This window comes from Triturus cristatus, chromosome 2_1 (assembly GCF_964204655.1).
Source record: "Triturus cristatus chromosome 2_1, aTriCri1.1, whole genome shotgun sequence".
Classification (NCBI taxonomy): Eukaryota; Metazoa; Chordata; class Amphibia; order Caudata; family Salamandridae; genus Triturus; species Triturus cristatus.
The window spans coordinates 921,959,043-921,977,438 of NC_140581.1; positions in this window are offsets into that span (position 1 = coordinate 921,959,043).

Here is an 18,396-nt window from a genome sequence, read left to right on the forward strand (position 1 = left end):
TCGACAGAGGGGGGGGCGTTCCGTCGCAGGAACGCCCCTGAAAAGTGACTCAGTCAAATCTATAAGATTTGACTGAGTCACTTTCCCAACGCTGATGCGCCAAAACCCTGCGCCTGCTTGAAGCAGGCGTAAGGCTTGACGCACCATGTTAGGGATAGGGTAGGTTGGAGCAGTGCTGGAGTTGCGTCGCGCTTGCGACGCAACTGAAGCACTGCGCCAACCTTACGCCATCAGATGCGTCACGCATCTGTTTATTCCTGCGCCATGATGCGCCGCATTGTAAATGCGGCGCATCATGTGTGGCGCAAGGGTAAACTTGCGTGACGCATCATTCCTGGCGCATCCTTGCTGATTTGCAGGGATGCGCCAGGCAACATAAATCTGCCCCATACTTTTTAGCAATGTCATGCAATTTATTGAATAGACTATATTTGATGAGAATCACAACTTTAAATTAAAAAACCTTTCAGTGTTTTCCTTTAATCGTTAACTATACCTAAAGGATATAAAACAGCCAGGCTCTTTATTGCCGAAAATAACTTTTCTATTTTTTATTTTTACAGTAAGAATTCCAAATTTAAAAATGTGAATGTAACATGCATAACGCAAGTCTGCACAGTGCTTATCGATGATGTTAGGCTGCATCCATCTCGGTTTGACAGATACGAGGACTTAAACAGGAAAGGAGATAAAATGTTGTGCCAACGATCACAGAACGTTGGGCAACATAAACAGCTGAGCCAAGAACCCAGGTCTCCTCGATCCAAAGTAAGAAATGTAGGGGCTCATTTATGAGCCCCTGCGTCACTTTTGCGCCACCGGTGCGTCACTTTTTGTGACGCACCAGTGGCGTAAAACATGCGCCATGATGCGCCATATTTACAAAGTGACGCATCTACCTAGATGCGTCTCTTTGCAAACCCCTGCGCTACATTATACCTGCGTCAGGTATAATGTATGCAGGGTGGGCGTTCCCACGTAAGTAAGCATCGTAGAAGTGACGCAGTGAAATCTACGAGATTTCACTGCGCCACTTCTAGGGTGCAAATGCGTCAATATCTTACGCCTGCCTCACAGCAGGTGTAAGACTGACGCAGGCCCTATCACATGGGGCTTGCCCCATGTGAAAGGACACATTGCTGGAGTTGCGTCACTTTTGTGACACACTCCAGCAATGCGTCACTTTTGCGCCTACAGATACGTCAGAAATACTGACGTATCTGTGACTCCTTGCGACATGATGCGTCATACTGTAAATATGACGCATCACTGGAGTCGCAGGGAGGGCGCAGTGAAAAGTGACGCATCACTGTTTTCACGCAGTGATGCGTCACTTTTCATAAATGAGTCCCGTAGATGCTAAACTGAACGTTTTTGCAACTTGTTCAGTAGTTTCGTTTTTAAATAGCGCCACTTTCTGGCTACAAAGTGTGAAATTTAAGGGAAAGCCAACAGGCCCTAGCAATGACTCACTTAGTCATTGGAAGGAAATATCGGATGCAAAGTATCTGCAAGGCTGTCTGAAATCTGTGCGAGGTTGCAGTCACTACAACAATTAGAATTTCATTTGTAGTATTTTTTTAATGGTGTGCAGCACATGCTCTGAAATCTTAAAAGCTTAGAAAGTGGAAGAACATTTCGAGGAAAATAATCAGAAAAGGTGAACTAGAGAGATGGATGACTAGAGAGAAATGGGCAGTTTTATTTTTGAAATAATATAATATTAGGCATCCTAAGAAATTCATTGCAACTTTTTGCGTTGCTTGAAAAGTTTTGAAGCCCATGTCTTTGTGGTCTGCTGTTGTCTGTAAATATATATACATCTATACATGTTTTAAATTTATGCCGAGTGTTTCCTGCCATGATATTTAATTGCGTAGAAAAAATGATTGTTAACTTATTTCACACTGCTAGAGTCAGACCTTGCAAACACAAGGCGCTGTAGTTTGTAGGATTTAGTAGATACTGGCTCTCTAAGATTTTTAAGAGTGTGATGAGTGTGAAACTGTGGGCCACAGTCACAGTATGAAACAGAAGCCGAAACAAATGCTTGATGGCACACCTCTTGCCCTGTCTGAGGCTGCCTGCAATATCACAGAGGAAAAGATTATCGCATCAGCATATGGATAGGCATGACCAAATGCCCTCCATCTCCAGCAGCCAATCAGTGACCTCACTAAAGCAGCCCTTTAAGAGAACATAATGTGTTTTGAGCCTTGCAACTTGAGCTTCATGAGGAGGCATGACAGGTGCATTCAGCTAGAAAATGAGGGACTTCAGTGAGACTAGTCACCAACACGAGGGTCCCACAGTTTGGAAAAAGGAAAATAAATATTGTATCACAAAGTAGAAATATTAAAACAGTACAGTTGCAGAGCAGTGAAACTATTTTTGATTGGCAGGTTACAGAAAAAAAAATGTTTTTTCCCTTTCGTAGTTCAAATGTATGCTTAAAAACAACGGCGATAGCTAGACACTTTTTACTTTAAAAGTATTTTGAGAATCAGAGATGGATTAGTGAATCTGCCTATTTTAGTTTGTATTATGCCATTTGTTTGACCCTTTCACTCAATGTTTATTGTATGACCAAAATGTCAGCTAACCTTTATTCTTCTATAAACAATTGTTATTTGATACACATTAAAGTTCCTTTACTTCCTTCTTCTGAGTGATGCTAATTATGCTAAACATTTCTTTCAGCAGTCTTCCCAGAAATCTTTTTCTTACATTCAGGCAGGGGATGTGCCGCACACCTCTCTAGGGGCCTCATGTAGGTAGCGAAATACCGGTCGGTAACGGCCGATTTTCGGTAAATATGCCGTTACCGACCGGTATACAGACAAGTGAGATGTAGGAGTCCAAAAACCACTTTTCGGTAAATATGAGGCGGTAAATACCGATTCATAGTTACCGAATTCTAAAATACCGATTCATACTTACCGAATACAGAATTAACGAATCGGTAAACATGAAGTGGTAAATATGAAGTGGTAAAAATTTAAAATGACATGTAGGAGCAGTCGGTAATTAAGAAATCCATTAAAATCGGTAATTAAGAGTCGGTAATTAACACGGACTAAAAGCAGGTGGTAACCATCAACAATGGATAAAAGCAAACCCAAAATTCTACAGCGTGGACAACATGGCCGCTATGTACGTCATTGCAAGGCGCCTACGTCTACAGGCAGCAGGACTGAGGGTGTGGCGACGGGAGGAACAAATCTACAGACAGCGCATCACACTATTCCAGCTGACTGATGCAGAGATACATGAGAGGTACAGGCTACACCCCGAAACCATCATGGACTTAATCAGGGACCTACACCCACTCCTGGACCAGCCAGTTAGAAGGGCGCACGCCATACCCCCACATGTGCAGGTGCTCTGCAGCCTACATCTGTTGGCATCCGGCAGTTATCAGGTGGTGATAGCTGCGGTGGGTGGGGTATCCCAAAGTTGCCTGTCCCGTTTCTTCAGGAAGTTCCTGGATGCCATGATGCAGAGAATGCACCACTACATAAGCTTCCCAAACTCACAGGCTGCACTGCAGAAAACAAAAACTGACTTTTATCACATGGCACAGTTCCCCCATGTCCTCGGCTGTATTGATGGTACACACATCCCAATCTGTCCACCAGCAGATACAGAGCACATCTACAGGAACAGGAAGTCCACCCACTCCATCAACGTGCAGGTGATCTGTGGTGCAGGGAACATCATCACAGATATTGTTGCAAAGTTTCCTGGGAGCACCCACGACTCTTACATCTTCCAGAATAGTGGGATTTACACACGACTGAGTGCCGGAGAATTCGGAGAGGGATACCTGCTAGGTAAGTAACAGTGACGCCCCTTGAAACATGCAAACATAGTGTATAGAGGCATGTTACTGATGGTTCCCTTTCACCCATCCAGGCGACAGTGCATATGCATGCCGGTCATTCATCCTCACTCCCTACCTACACCCAGCTACCCAGAGTGAGAGACGATACAACGTGGCACACAAAACAACACGCAATGTGGTGGAGCGCACGTTTGGACTACTGAAGAGCAGGTTCCGCTGCCTGCACAAGAGCGGAGGCGCACGCCAGTACAAACCCATCACCTGCTGCAAGATCATTGCCACTTGTGCAATGCTGCACAACCTTGCCACGAAAAAGGTACAGATGTGGAACTAACATATTTTGAGGACAACGAGGATGAGTCAGGCCAGCCAGAGGGCAACGCAGCTAGAGTGCCAACTGCAATCGATGGGAGAGAGAGACGGGCAGAGATCACATCCAACTATTTCTGAGTAAGTAAGGGGACACAGCGAGTTGTGAGCAGTCATGACGTAGTTTAATGTGGCACCACGCCATGAACACATGATCAGGCCAATCTGGCAATATATCATCTATACAAGGAGTATGTCCAGGGTTGCGTCACCCATTGTGAAGTGGCTAGGCAGGGCGACATCAATGTTTGCGCATACGCGCTTCAGTGGTGGATTGCACGGCCTGTGCATCCTCACTAGAGCCAACCCCAAGCCGCCTGCTGCTCCTGCGTGTTTCTGGGACGGGGGGTGTGATGCTGCTGGTGGTGTCGATGCTCTCCGCAGGATCCCCTGCAGCAGTTGTCGACGCCTGACTCGTCAATAGCACCCCTAGTGCACTTGTCACCTGCACCATCCCCCGAGACAGGTCGCTGCAGCACTGTGTTAGGCCCTCCTGCATCGTCACAGAGCGCCGGCACAGTAGGGAAGTGGCAGTTGCCAGACGGTTGAGTGCCCTGCTGGTAGTGTCCCTTCTCTGGCGTTCCCGGCGCCGTGCTTCGATGTCAGCATCTAATTTGCTGCACAACTGCTGGATAGACTGGGACATGTCCCGAATGCCCGCAGCCATGCCGCCAATGTTTGTGTCCATGTTGACTATGCTTGTCTTCATCACCCGCATGTGCCTCTGGACTGACATGACTGCCTTTGATTGCAGGCGCTGTTGCTTTAACATTTGGCCCTCGAGCCCCAAGAAGACACCATGGCCGTCAGTGGGTGCTGGTGGACTCTGGACACGCGACCTGCGGCGCCCTCTTGTTTCCGTCTGTGCTGCCTGTGAGGTGTGGGGCACAGTGGCATGGCTCCCTTCCTGGGGCCCGGTGCGGTCTTCAGGGCCCATGCTGTCGTCTGACGAGGTGTCCAAGGCTCGTAGCCTGGCTGCTGGACGCCTCCTCTGTCTCACGCATGCAAGCGGAGATGTGGCCGGTGAATCGAACATGAGTGGCGAGGCTGGCTCTGGTGGTGGTGATGCTGGCTCACGGTGAGGTGATGCTGGCTCTGTGTGCGGCGATGCTGGCTGTGTTGGTGGTGCGGCTGCCAGTGGGCCTGCTCCCCGGTCTGTACTTGTGCTGGCTGGAGGTGTTTGATGTTGCCGTGGTGCCGTCTCTCCTGCAGCATGCCCTGTCCTGCATGATGTCACATCTGTGGACAGAAATACAACATTGGCTCAGTGTCCCCGAAGGGCTGCATTGCAAGCGGCACAATAAATAATTTCACATTCCAACATGTCCCCTGTCTCCTTGTGCCTCGAGTGCATGACATGCCTTGTTGCCCTGTAACATTTACGTCATGGTTAGTGTTGCCCTGACTACATCTCCCGAAATGCATTGCCTGTCTGCACTGACACGTGTGGACTGCAGTGTGATTCTCGTTTCACATTTGGGGGATGTGGGATGGGGTAGGGGGGGATACATTGCTGTGCTTTCGTCTTACCTTGGTGTGTTGCGGCTCTGGCAGAGCTGTCGGCGTCCCCAAGACCCACGACGCTCTCTTGCTCGATTGTGGCCGCCACCAGCTCCTCCAGTTCGGTGAGGGCAGGTGCCCTGTTGGTTCCACCTCCGGTCTGGCTGGCCTCCTTCTGGATGTCGCCCATCTTCCTCTTGGTTACAATCCGGAGGTCATACCAGCGCTTTTTGAGGACCTCAATGTCCCTGTGGGTCACTCCCACAGCATTGACCTGCGCCTGGATGGCCAGCCATATGTTGCGCTTTTCCACCTCAGGCACTTGCAGGGATTGCCTGCCGAACAGCTTCTGGTGCTGCTTCACGACCTCCTCCACCAGCACCTGGAGTTCCTTGGGGCTAAATTTCAGCTTCCTCCTCCTTTCCACTCCGTCTTTCTGTGTTCTCTGGCTGGACATGCTGTTCGTTTACCCGCTCGCACATGCAACTGCTCCCTGCCTCTCCTCTGCACTCCAAGCCTCTCCAGGGTCGGCTAATTATGTCCACCTGCCTGGGTGTGGCCACTTCGGCTAATTGAGTACACCTGCCTGGGTGTGGGCAGTTCCAGGTTGGGTGGGCTGTCGTTGCACTGGATTCGCTGTTTCGTCAAGTCATGTGATTTTCTTTACCGACTCCGTACATACCGAATCGGTATTTTCCGAATCGGTAACTACCACCTCGGTATTTTGCGATTCGGTAACTTCCACCTCGGTATTTTCCGATTCGGTAACTACCACCTCGGTATTTACCGATTCGGTGAATTCCGATTCGTGATTACCGAATGTTACCGAATCGGTAACTGTTACCGAATTTTTACCTACATATAACTTACCGATTCTAATTTACCGATTCGGTACGGCTCGGTATTTTAGAACCGGTAAAATTTATTTACCTACATGAGGCCCTAGATGTTGAATCATACTTGCTTTCACTGAACCCTGTTATAAAGGTAGCAGTAAGCGGTCAAACATCACCTGCCCTTGCAGCCATCCAAGGAGCCCAGTGTTTTGGTCTCACCTACACAGTGCATGTATTGTTCACTATTTAGTGAGCTTAAAACCTACCCACAGCATACCATTAGTTGTTTTGTTATTTGAAACCTTTCATTTGCTTAGCTCCTGTAGGTTTCCCTTCCTTTCTTGTGTTAACTCAACTGTGGAGCAGAACAAAGTACATGTGTTCTTTCTCGTCTTTGTTCTTCCTCTTCTTTTTACAATGTACCTTTTTTTTATAGAAACATATTATTCCTGGACGTGCAATGTGCTTTCCTACTTTTAACACTGGTATACAGATTCTTATTTATGTTGCTTTCACATCACCAGCCATCTCTATGAACACTTTGGTTACTTATACCCACAACTGTACTACTCTATGCCACTCTACTCTACACTATTCACTCTATGCCACTGTACTCCTTGGCACACTATACCACTCCACTCCATGCCACTTCACTCCACGCCACTTCACTCTACGCCACTTTTCTCCATTCTGCGTTACTCTCTCTGGGCCACTCTATGCTACTCCACTCTATTCTATGCCATTCTACTCTATGTCACTCTACACACTCCACTCTACACCACTCCATCTCACTCTCCATCACTCTATGCCACTCCACTTAACACCATTCTTCTATGCTGCTTCATTTAATGAACTCTGCGTCACTCCACTTTATGCCACTCCACTGTATGCAACTCTATTCTACTGTGTGCCACTCTACTTTAGGGAACTCTACTATACGCCATTCTACACCACTCTACTCAACACTACGTCACTCCACTCTGACACTTCATGGCAGTCCACTCCACACAATGTCACTCTACTCCACTCTGTGCCACTCTACTCTTTGCCACTCTACCCTACACTACTCTAGCCTAGGCCTCTCCATTTTTTCTCTACACCACTCTACACTATGCCACTCTGCGCCACTCTACAGCACTCTATTCTATGCCTCTCCGCTTAATGCTACCATTCCACTCTACACCACACCACTGCATTCATCTCCATTCCAATTCATACCACTCTATACCACTCAAGTCTATGCCACTCCACTCCACCCTACACCACTCTACTCTACAACACTCTATGATATGCCACTCTGCGCCACTTCACTTTACGCCACTCTGCAACACTCAACCTTATACCACTCCACGCTACTCTATACCACTCCACTGTACTCCACTCAAATGTACACCACTTTACACCACTCTACTCTACACAACTCTATGCTACTTATCGCCACACTACTCTATGCCACTCCACTCTCTGTTACTCCACACTCACCAAGGAAAGTGTCTTAAAACTATCTGAATGAGGCCAAAACAATTGTATTCCTATGTCCTAATGGATAGAGGTTAAAAGCAAAGTGAGACAGGGTTATGGATATTCACCCTGTATACCGTCAACATCTTTCTGCCCTATGCCATTTAGATGTTCCAGGCATTCTTCAGGACCATAGTGTATTGTCACTCTGCTATATAAACGTGTTCAAATGAAAGTAACACAAATATACTCTTAAGACACTTTTTTGTTGCACTCTGCCCCTCACCCTTACCCTAGAGGTAATAACACCTAGACATGCTACTAAAAACACTCCTGCTACTTTCCTGCAGGAAAGTTGTAGCTCACACTGGGTACCTTGTGGTACTAGCGTTTGGAGCGACCCAATGATGAGGCATCTCACCCTCGGGTGAGTGAGGGTTCTCGTCCAAACACCTGTAGTGCCCCCACCTTTGTTCCCATTTCTTTCATTCTTCATGCGCCTCGCTACTGTATACTTTGTGTGAGCATAATAATTTGTGGAAGCAGTATTGGACTTAACTTACTATTTCGTAGCGTACACTTCCCCTTGACCCCTTGTGCGCGATACACTCTGCACCACTCTACTCTAGCCACACTATGCCACTCCACTCAATGCTGCTCCTTCCCACTCCTCTTTACTCCACTCCAATCTACACCACTCTATTCTATGCCACTGTATGCTACGCCACTCTGCACCACTCCACTCTATGCCACTCCACTCTATGCCACTCTACTCCACTCTATGCCACACTACTCTATGCCACCCTACTCTATACCACTCTAACTCATGCCACTGTAGGCCACAGCACTCCACACCACTCAAAGGCACTCCATCCCACTTTATGCCACTTTACGCTCTGCCACTCTACACCACTCCATTCGATGTGATTCCACTCAACACCACTCTGCACCACCACACTGCACTCTACTCTATGCTATTCAATTCTATGCCACTCCACTCTACTCTGTTCAACTCTTCCCCATGCCACTGTACTCTATGCCACTCCACACAACTCCATGCCACTCCACCCTACTCCATTCTACTGTTTGCCACTCTATGTCACTCTACTCAACACCACTCTACCCTATGCCACTCCACCCATCTCTATGCCACCCTACTCTATGCCACTCCACACCACTCCATCTATGTCACTCCACTCTACTATCTGCCACTCCATTCAATGCAACTATATGCCACTCCACTCAATGCAACTCTATGCCACTCCACTCTATGCTACTCTATGCCACTCCACTCTATGCTACTCTAAACTTCTCCCCTCTACTCTATGCCACTCTCTGCCACTCTACTCTATGCCAATCTACACAACTCCACTCCACTCTACTCTACGCCACTCCACTCTCCACCAGCGCTGACTCAATCTTTCATTCTGCTAATGATGACAACAGATGTTTCTGCTGTATGTCCTGCACTCCTATATGTCACTCATGAGAATGCGTTGAAGACTCTTTGTTCTACAGTATTTGTTACTTCATTTCAGATCTGCAAAATTATACTTTCTGAATTACATTCTATTTGTGCAGATGTTGCTCTAGCACAGAGGTCTTCAATCTGTGGGGTGCGACCCCCACGGGGGCTGTGGGGTCATGGGAAGGGGGGCACGCATTCCCCAGCCTCACTTCTGCCTGGAATCCAAAATGTTTTCTCTACGTTTTGGAAAAATACAACTGTCCATGGACTGTTAATTCTGATAGTCAAAATGCTTACACTGGAGTGTCATTCAGGGAATGTCCTGTGTTGTGAAACCAAAGCTGGGCAGACAGCAATAAAAGCTTTTCTCCCAGGGTGCCTGCTTGCCTGCAAGAAATGCGATTGTGCGCTACAAGTTAATCTGCAATTGTAAAGGGTAATATGCAAACATGTAGGATGCTTGGGAACCGGTACTGGCTTTAATTGATCGAATCACTGGAAGCTTTTTGATTACAAAGATTTGTCCTTTTTGGGTGGTAGTGCAGAGAGTTAACAACTGAGCTGTGAAGTGCGTGCTTTTAATTGTAATTGTATTTACATAGTGTTTACTATGCCTGAGGAGATGTTGAGGGACATCTATGTAAACAAATTGCGTTATGTATGGGTATTACTAAAATCTATATTTTGGAAGCATCATTTCCTCATAAAACGTTTTGCGCATTTTGTAGCAGTCTATCTTATACTGAGTGTAATGCAAGTATGAAATAAGGGCTTACATATTCACAGTGGTTTCTGTCACAGGCTGTGACCCATAGCACTAAAAATATGTCAATCACTATACTGCACTGCACCAACCAAGATATGATTCTGTAGCTCTCTGGTTACAAACAGACCTTTGCAGTTTATTATCTAATAAAGGTTTCATAATGTACTATAGTGTATTTCCCACTGAGTAACACATTATTTATTTATTTATTTATTATTGCATTTCCATTTAAGCTTCCCTTTATTTTATATGTACCTACCTGTCTGTGAAAGACCTAGAAAACAGACAGAATATTTTGTTTTTAGCCACACCCTTGACCCGCCCACACGCTCAGGCACTCAAGGTCCTGCAGCCCCACCAAACATGACTGAAGTGTAACAACAGCAGGAAACTAATATAACCAGAAGTCAGTTTTTGCTAAAATAGAAGCATGTGTTTTAATAATGTTAAAAATAAAAACCTTTTTCCATTATACCCAGAAACACTGGAACTATGTGCTTGTGTGTCGATTTTTGCATAATTAGAGACTTGCCTTATTTGCCACATAATTCATCATCTTCCACATAATCTGCTGATTTTAACAAAAATATTTGTTTATAGCTCAAACAACCCAAAAGTTACAAAAAAGCAGCGACACATGTTGCCTCGCAGTAGACGACCCTTTGCAAAGCTGGACTGGTCACCTTTTGTTGCTTATTGGAATATTTTGGTGTTAAATTGGCACTAATAAGATGCAACCACAGATTGCCTGTCTCTCTGGAGAAAAACAGGCACACTCATTACATTAGTTCAGAAAGGTGTTATCATCCAAATAAGTTTTGTCAAATTATGTTTTGTTTGTGAAAAATAAAGTACCATTGTGCATTTTTGGGTACTTCTTTTTGGAGACTTTTTGTTTGAACTGTGTTGTAAGTCTCTTACACCAAACCACAGTCACTCACAAACCTTTGCTGTTTATTATTATTTCCACACTATAAAAATTTGTTGCTGTGGGAATTTGAGACATTTATGGTTGTCAATGGTTATCGATGATGAGGAGTACCAGGTTCTAGAAATTATTGTCAGGAACGGGTCCTTATGCCTAGAAAAGTTTGACGGGGGTCTCGGCATCAAAAAGTTTGAAGACCTCTCCTCTAGCTACATATGAATTGTACTATCTACACGTAACCTGATCATCTCTATGACTTCTCTTGGTTGTTTACAAGTATCTTGTTTCGGTGTCTTCTGTATGTTAAATCTAGACCTGGAGTGACAGTATTCACATAGGGAAATGGATGTTTTTGATGAGGGAAATAACGAGTACTGATGTAAGGGTTGAATATTCCAGAGCCAAGTAGCTCTAACCTGATAACTGAAGCAGGAGACAACCTACATGAGACACTTGGGGAACTGTGCTGTACTCCAAGGTACTTGGCTTAATGGAAAATATTTAGGGTACATTAAAGGAGGTCAACAGAAGAGGTGAGAGTTGTTTATTCAAAGGAAGTAGGAAAGTTAACCACTTTAGATGAGTTCTGAACTGGAGAGCAGAAGGGCACACAATTCCTAATGGCTGTAGGGCATAAGGAGATTTCTTAGAAAGTGAAGTCTGAGGTAGATCAAGAAGAAGAACATTTATCAGCTTTTAGGTGGTTAAGGACATTGTTATGTTATGTTACTAGCATTTGTAGAGTGCGTGTACACCGGTCAGTTTCTTGGTGCTAGGGTAACAGAAACATTACAACCTGCTCACAATTTCAGTCATATGCTTGTTTAAAGAGCCATGTTTTTAGAAGTTGTCTTAAACTGGAGTAATGGCGTCATCCTAATTTCAAGTGGAAGGGAGTTGCTGATACAGGGAGTGAGTACATAAAATCTGGAGCCGCCAAGTCTATACTTTTTGAATGAGGGGATAGTAAGAAGATTCAAGTGAGTGGATCTCAAGTTCGGGTAGATGTGTATTTTTGAATACGGGCTGAGATAAAAGCTGGGCTTCTGCCATATAAGGATTCAAACATTATGCAGCATTAAATGAGCAAATGATGTTAGCAAAGTAGATGTATTGAGGGAAAATGAAGGGGCCTTGGACAGAGCCGTTATCTGATAGAAATATAGTGGGATGACAAATAAAGCACTATGAAGCATAAAATAAGTGATTAGAAAGACAGGGAACAAGCCGGGGTAGATGCAGGTGTAAGGAGCCCATCCACTAGTTTTAGACAGCCTGCAGCTGACAGAGACTGAGATACTCCCTTTTTTGTGGAGAGGAGAGACAGATATTCCCTTTTTGTGGGGAGGAGAGACAGATTTTAAGTCCCTCGGCTAACATCATCCTTGAGAAGGGCCTAAGAGGGGGGTATTTTTGGACCTGTTAACTGTGGACAGAATTACCCATTTGAATGCTGAATGATGTAGAACTGTGGTGGTTATGTGATGTAAAGCTGTTAAAACACCAGCATGGACTAAAAACATTAACAGTGATCAGCTAGTTATTAAACATACATACCAAATTACTTTTAATTACTCAGAGAAAAGTGCAGCTTTTAAATCAGACTTTTCAATTTTAGAGTAATTTACACTGTGTGATCATACAGGGAATGAGAGGGTGGTGCTTTGGACTGGGTAGAGCTGATTGAAAGTTGGGAAAACTAAAAAGTGTTGCCACTTCAAAAAATGCAAATATTCTGATATTGCTGGTGGAGATGGCATACTGGGAATGTGGACCCCAAGGAGGAGGCTATAGCTCTGCCATGACTCTGCAGTCAAAACGCTCGGCACATTGATTATATTGGCTTGGATATTATCAGAAATGCCACAAGAGTACAACCAAATGGTGCACTTCATAATTTCATCAGTACTCATGGATGTGGTGACAATACAAATATTTAGGAAAAGGCATTTCAATTGTCCAAGAAAGTGTTATGGTATGGTCATTCTTTTCAGTCCTTAACCAACATTCCCCTTTAATATATACTTTGGGATTGAATTTCTCCGTTCTTAAAAGTATATGTGAGATGTTAGTATTCATCAAAATTCTGAGCACTCTATTGAAATAACTCCTGCAATTAGAACAATGTATTTTAAACAGAGCCTGCTTTGCGGATAGCGTAAGTGATATAAAATTGAAAGCTCATGAACATAAAACAATTTTGCACCAAATTATGAGATCACGCAGCACCCTGTTTGAATCACATTTGAATTTGCTGCAATGTGTTTTTTTGCAATTGCGGGAGAAAATCCCTTCTCGTAGTACATCAGTTGGAGATGTCGGAATCTCCCTCGAGAAGGAACTCAAGACAGAACTTTCGAATGGGCAGCCACAGCCATGTAAATGCACACTTGTGATTGACAAAAAAAACATTAGCAGGACTGCAGATCAGCATGCAGAAAGCCCTTCGAGTTGATTAGTCTCGCGAGTAGGGTATTGCTGCTGCTGCCAACACACCTTTGAACAGAGAGGTAGTTCTGCATGGGACTGATAGCAGCCAAGAGGGGAGTCAGGTGCCTGAGCAAAAGCTGCCACTGATTTTACCGTCTGGGCGATTTCATTCATGCTGTTAAAATGCTAAATGCAGAATTTAGAGTTCATCAATTTGATAGCACACATTATTGTTTTATTAAAAGTTACTTTATATTTGCACAGTGGCGTAGCAAGGGGGCTGGAGGAGGTGTGGTCTGCACACGGCAGCACGAGTTTTGGGGGCGGCAGCCTCCCCCCCCCGCTCTTACATGCGGCTGTCGCAGGAATCGCCAGCCCCCACCCCTACATATGGCCGACGCAGGCAGCAAACGCAGGGACCGCAGCAGGAAGCACAACCTGTAGCTACGCCACTGATTATGCAATGTATTCTTTGTATGCAGTCTGCAGATTGGCGGAGTTTACTCTCAGTGACAGGAATCGAGGCCTTCCGATCTGAAGCTCTTAGGGTTATTTTTTTGCTTCTCCTTAAACTGTTTGTAGGCCGTGCACTGCACATTACAAATAAAGTGCCCCTCGTGTGTCTCTTACTCCTCCTTCTTACAAAAGGCCCTTTTCAAGAAATACCATCCATTTCTACAAGAAACAGGAAACACTGTAGCTGGTAGGTGAATTATCATTGGGACTATGTCTTTCCTAAAGCAAATTGTATATTGCTTCACTCTACAAAATTTCAGGTTGGCCTAAGTGAAAATTAAATGACACTGTTACATGCGTACAATTTTGGGAATTATTCACTAGACACAAATTCGTGATTCCTTCCTATCATACAGCAATAAAAAAGTAAATCCCTGAAACCTATACAACCAGTTAATTACTTCGACTGCAAGGCATAGAAATAGCAAACATTACATATCTATTGCGAATTAATCATTTTGTTTCAATTCCAAACCTTTTACTGAGCCCAGTCATGTTTGTACCTGACTCAGTAAAGCTAAACCTTAAGCAGAATATTCAATTTTATATTTAAAAAAGAAAATGCTACAACTATCTAACAATAGTTCTCCGAAAATGTAGACAATCTAATTGAATATTCACTAACTTTTATCTTTCAGCATGTATTGACAACATGTATGAGTGGTATTTGACCATACTATGAACATGCTTGTGCAGTCTGCTTATTGCTTATCTTATTTTACCGAAAACATTTCCTATTTCATTTCTTTGATGTACATGTATTTTGATTTAAAATTAATTGTTTCTTTAGGTTCTTGTTAAAGGAATGCCAGTGTTTGCCGTGGTGCTTTCATGCAGAGAAGCAAAGGCAAGGAGAGTGGGAGATGCCCCTAGAATTCCCACAGGGGGACAATTCAGCCTGCAAGGCTCAGGTTTTCATGGGCTTTGAAAAAGATCCTCAATGGCCACCTTTTAGCAACACCACAGCCCTAGATCTGACACAGATGGAGGTGCATAGAGGGCGCATTTAGATGCATGTCTCTCGGGGGCTTCTGAAGGTCGGTGCTCAGCTCCCACTATAAGTCCCACACTGGATCAATGTGGTAAGGTGAAAAGAGTCCCCAGTGCTCAACAGATCATGGGCTTCTAAGGGGGAGGGCTGTTATTTTTCAGCTTGCCACTCACAGCGGACACACTGACCATCTCTGCACCCCAGAATTATTTCAATGGTGCAATGTAAGCTTTCATGATACTGCATGACACCACCCTATTCACTGCACCACTTGATCGAGGCCACCAGATCATTGAGTAAGAGAGCCGAGAACAACAGGGTCACAATTCTGCGCCCACACTGCCATGAGAGGAGAGTTCATGCTGCTCTTCCTTAACAACTCCCTGGTCTTCCACCACCCCCAGTTCTCAGTGAGGATAGGTCAGGACATGACTCCATGAAGATCTCAATGGTGAGGCCCATGAGGCAGAGGATTACTAGCCCCACCTCACTTACCAGCAGCCCTCCTCTCTGTGTCATGAAATGCCACAATGGATGTTACTACCTTTCCATGTGGTCCATGAGTGCGAAATTGGGAGATTCCCTAACCATGATGCTTTTGATGCGGAAGATTTCATGCTCTGTTTCTGCATGAGTCAGCGTTTGTGCTGACACATGACGCTTTTATGTTTGGTGAATAAGGAGTCCAGGGTGGGGGTCTTGGGGGGGGTAGTGACTTGAATGGCATTCCTTATGTATTGTCTCCTTTTTGTGAAATATGGTGGTTTCGTTTGATAAAATATTTTTCCCTCGTGTGATCTTTTGTTGTCCATCCTGGAATTGATTATCTTGAATCCAAATCCTACTTCAATGGTGGTTTCCTACTTAGAATTTAGGAGAATTAGTTCCTGTTTCCAATATTTTTTCTGTTCCAGGTCATTTAGGTGGCCTCCCTATAAAAAGAAGATACAGCTGCCGTCTGGTACATCCAGAAGGCATTTGACTTCCTCCACCTTCTACTGCTTTTCCCCTACATTTCGAGTTGCTGAATTGATCTGCTTAAAACCTTAGAGGTTTTTGCTGTTTTATTTTTTTCCTCTAAGGAAGTGAAGTATTTATCAGTTAGCTTTCTGGGCCTCCGGCTGTATTCATCCTGAAGCCAGAGGAGGTTCTTGGTAGGGGTAGGCCATATTGAAAAATCAAGACGGCTTCATCCAAGGCTTCAAGATGACAATTTCCACTTTAGTCATTTAAAGGTGAAGTTCTACCAGCAGCACTGCAAATCAGATTACAATTACCTATGGGACTCTCTTCACTTCTGTAGTCAAGCTCAGCAAAATGTCATGAATCATATCGGGTGTACAACACTATTCCAGACACAAATAGCCTTGGGCTGCTTGTAATGCAGTGTCTGTCCGAATTTGAGTGGGAAAATAATATAGGTTGTTGCTGGATTAATGGAAATCTCAAGGGAATCCTTGACATGTGTCATGCTTAAATGAGTGATGGTGTCGACTTTCCCACTTGAATAGATGCTTATGGTGTGATTTGCCCTACCACAGTGGAAATAGTAAAATGTGTATGTTCCTTGGTTGTCTGTGTGGCAAGTCAGAATAAACCTGGATATTTATTTGATGACATGTTAGCTTCTCACAGTTTGTTTGCCTCGAGGGTTCTGTTACAGTGATCATAAGGCTGGAATGGAATAATGGATCAATATGGTGGCCCATTCACTTAGATTACACCATCTAACAAAGAAAATATGCCACTTCCTTAGGCGCTCCTTGTCAAATGGCACACTAATTATACAGATTGTATATTTTCTGACTGATTTAGATCTTCTGAATCTGTTGTGAAGTCATGAAATGAAAAAAAATAAGATCTACAATTCCAGGTGACAAAATACAGAATTACCCCATTTTGAATTCCCGGAACATAGAATCTATTGAAAGGCACATGTGTGTTCTAAGATCCAATCTTCCCTCAGGCCCTCACTATATAAACTAAGGGCCATATTTAAGAGTTTAGTGGTGCAGAGCGGTGCATCAAGGTGACTTTATCCAATTCCTGTCCTTTCCTGTTCGCTGGTGACGTTTTAGCAGACTAGCGCCAATGCAGGCGCCCTTGCACCATGGTGTAAAGGTGCTTAGGTTGTAGACAGGATTGTTTTTGTGCATGAAGGGGCAACGTCATGCACCAAAACAATCCTGAGAGTTTTTTACCTCTTCTTATTTGTGCTTCAGAAACCAACACACATAGAAGGAGGACAAGACAAGGAGAAATAAACATATTTCTCCTTGTTACCCTCCCCTGGGGAGGTGTATCTTTTTGACACATTTCCAGGTTTACAAGGTCTTGTAAATTTCTGCATGCCTCAATAACCATTGGAGTTGCATGGGAACTACCACACAACACCCATGGAATGACTACCCATGGCAGAGTAACACAACACAGTGATTTGCACTGTGTTGCGTTACTCCATATTTTTGGAGCCACTCAAAGTCATGCAAAATGGCTTTGGTTGGCTTAAAAAATATGACTTACGGTTTGCGTTGTTCTTCACCACGTTGACTACTGCAAGAGCGACACAAACTGGGTCATAAATATGACTCTAAGGCATTTGCAACTTGCACAAGAAATATTGTGAGTATTTCAAATCCAGTCTGTCTAAACTTCAGAAAGTAGCGAACACTCCCTAAAAAAATATATCAAACTTCAACACAGTTAAGACGAAAGCTCTGTAGGAAAATTATGTGTTACAGTTACAGTACAGGGAGGTGGAAGCTGAGAGATCAGAGACCATATCATGAATGATGGGATGAGTGAATGGATAGGTGGATGGCAGGTGAGAGGATGGCAGAGTAAAGGGACATTTGAGAGTGTAGATGGATAGATGATTGGTTTGCTTTATTTATGGATGGGCAATTCAAAGGATGGATGTGTGTATGGATGTATGGATGGATGGGTGCATGCATAAATAATGGATGTGTGAATGGATGGATGGAATGGCCGATGCAGAGAATGGTTAAAGATTGAAATATGTATGAACAAATGAATGGATGAAAGAATGGAATGGTGAAATAGTGTTGTAGTTCCTATAAGACCTATATAGGATCTGCACATTAAGACAACATACACTGTGGGACTGGTGTCCAGACTGATTCCAGCCACCCCCACCGGGTATGTTGACCTGTGTACAAGCTAGCTCGCAATGCTAATATCACCTCCTCTTACCAAGGAGAGAATAGTTCTTGGCAACTATCGAACATGCCAACCCTGATCCCTCAGGACCATGGAAACAGTAACTT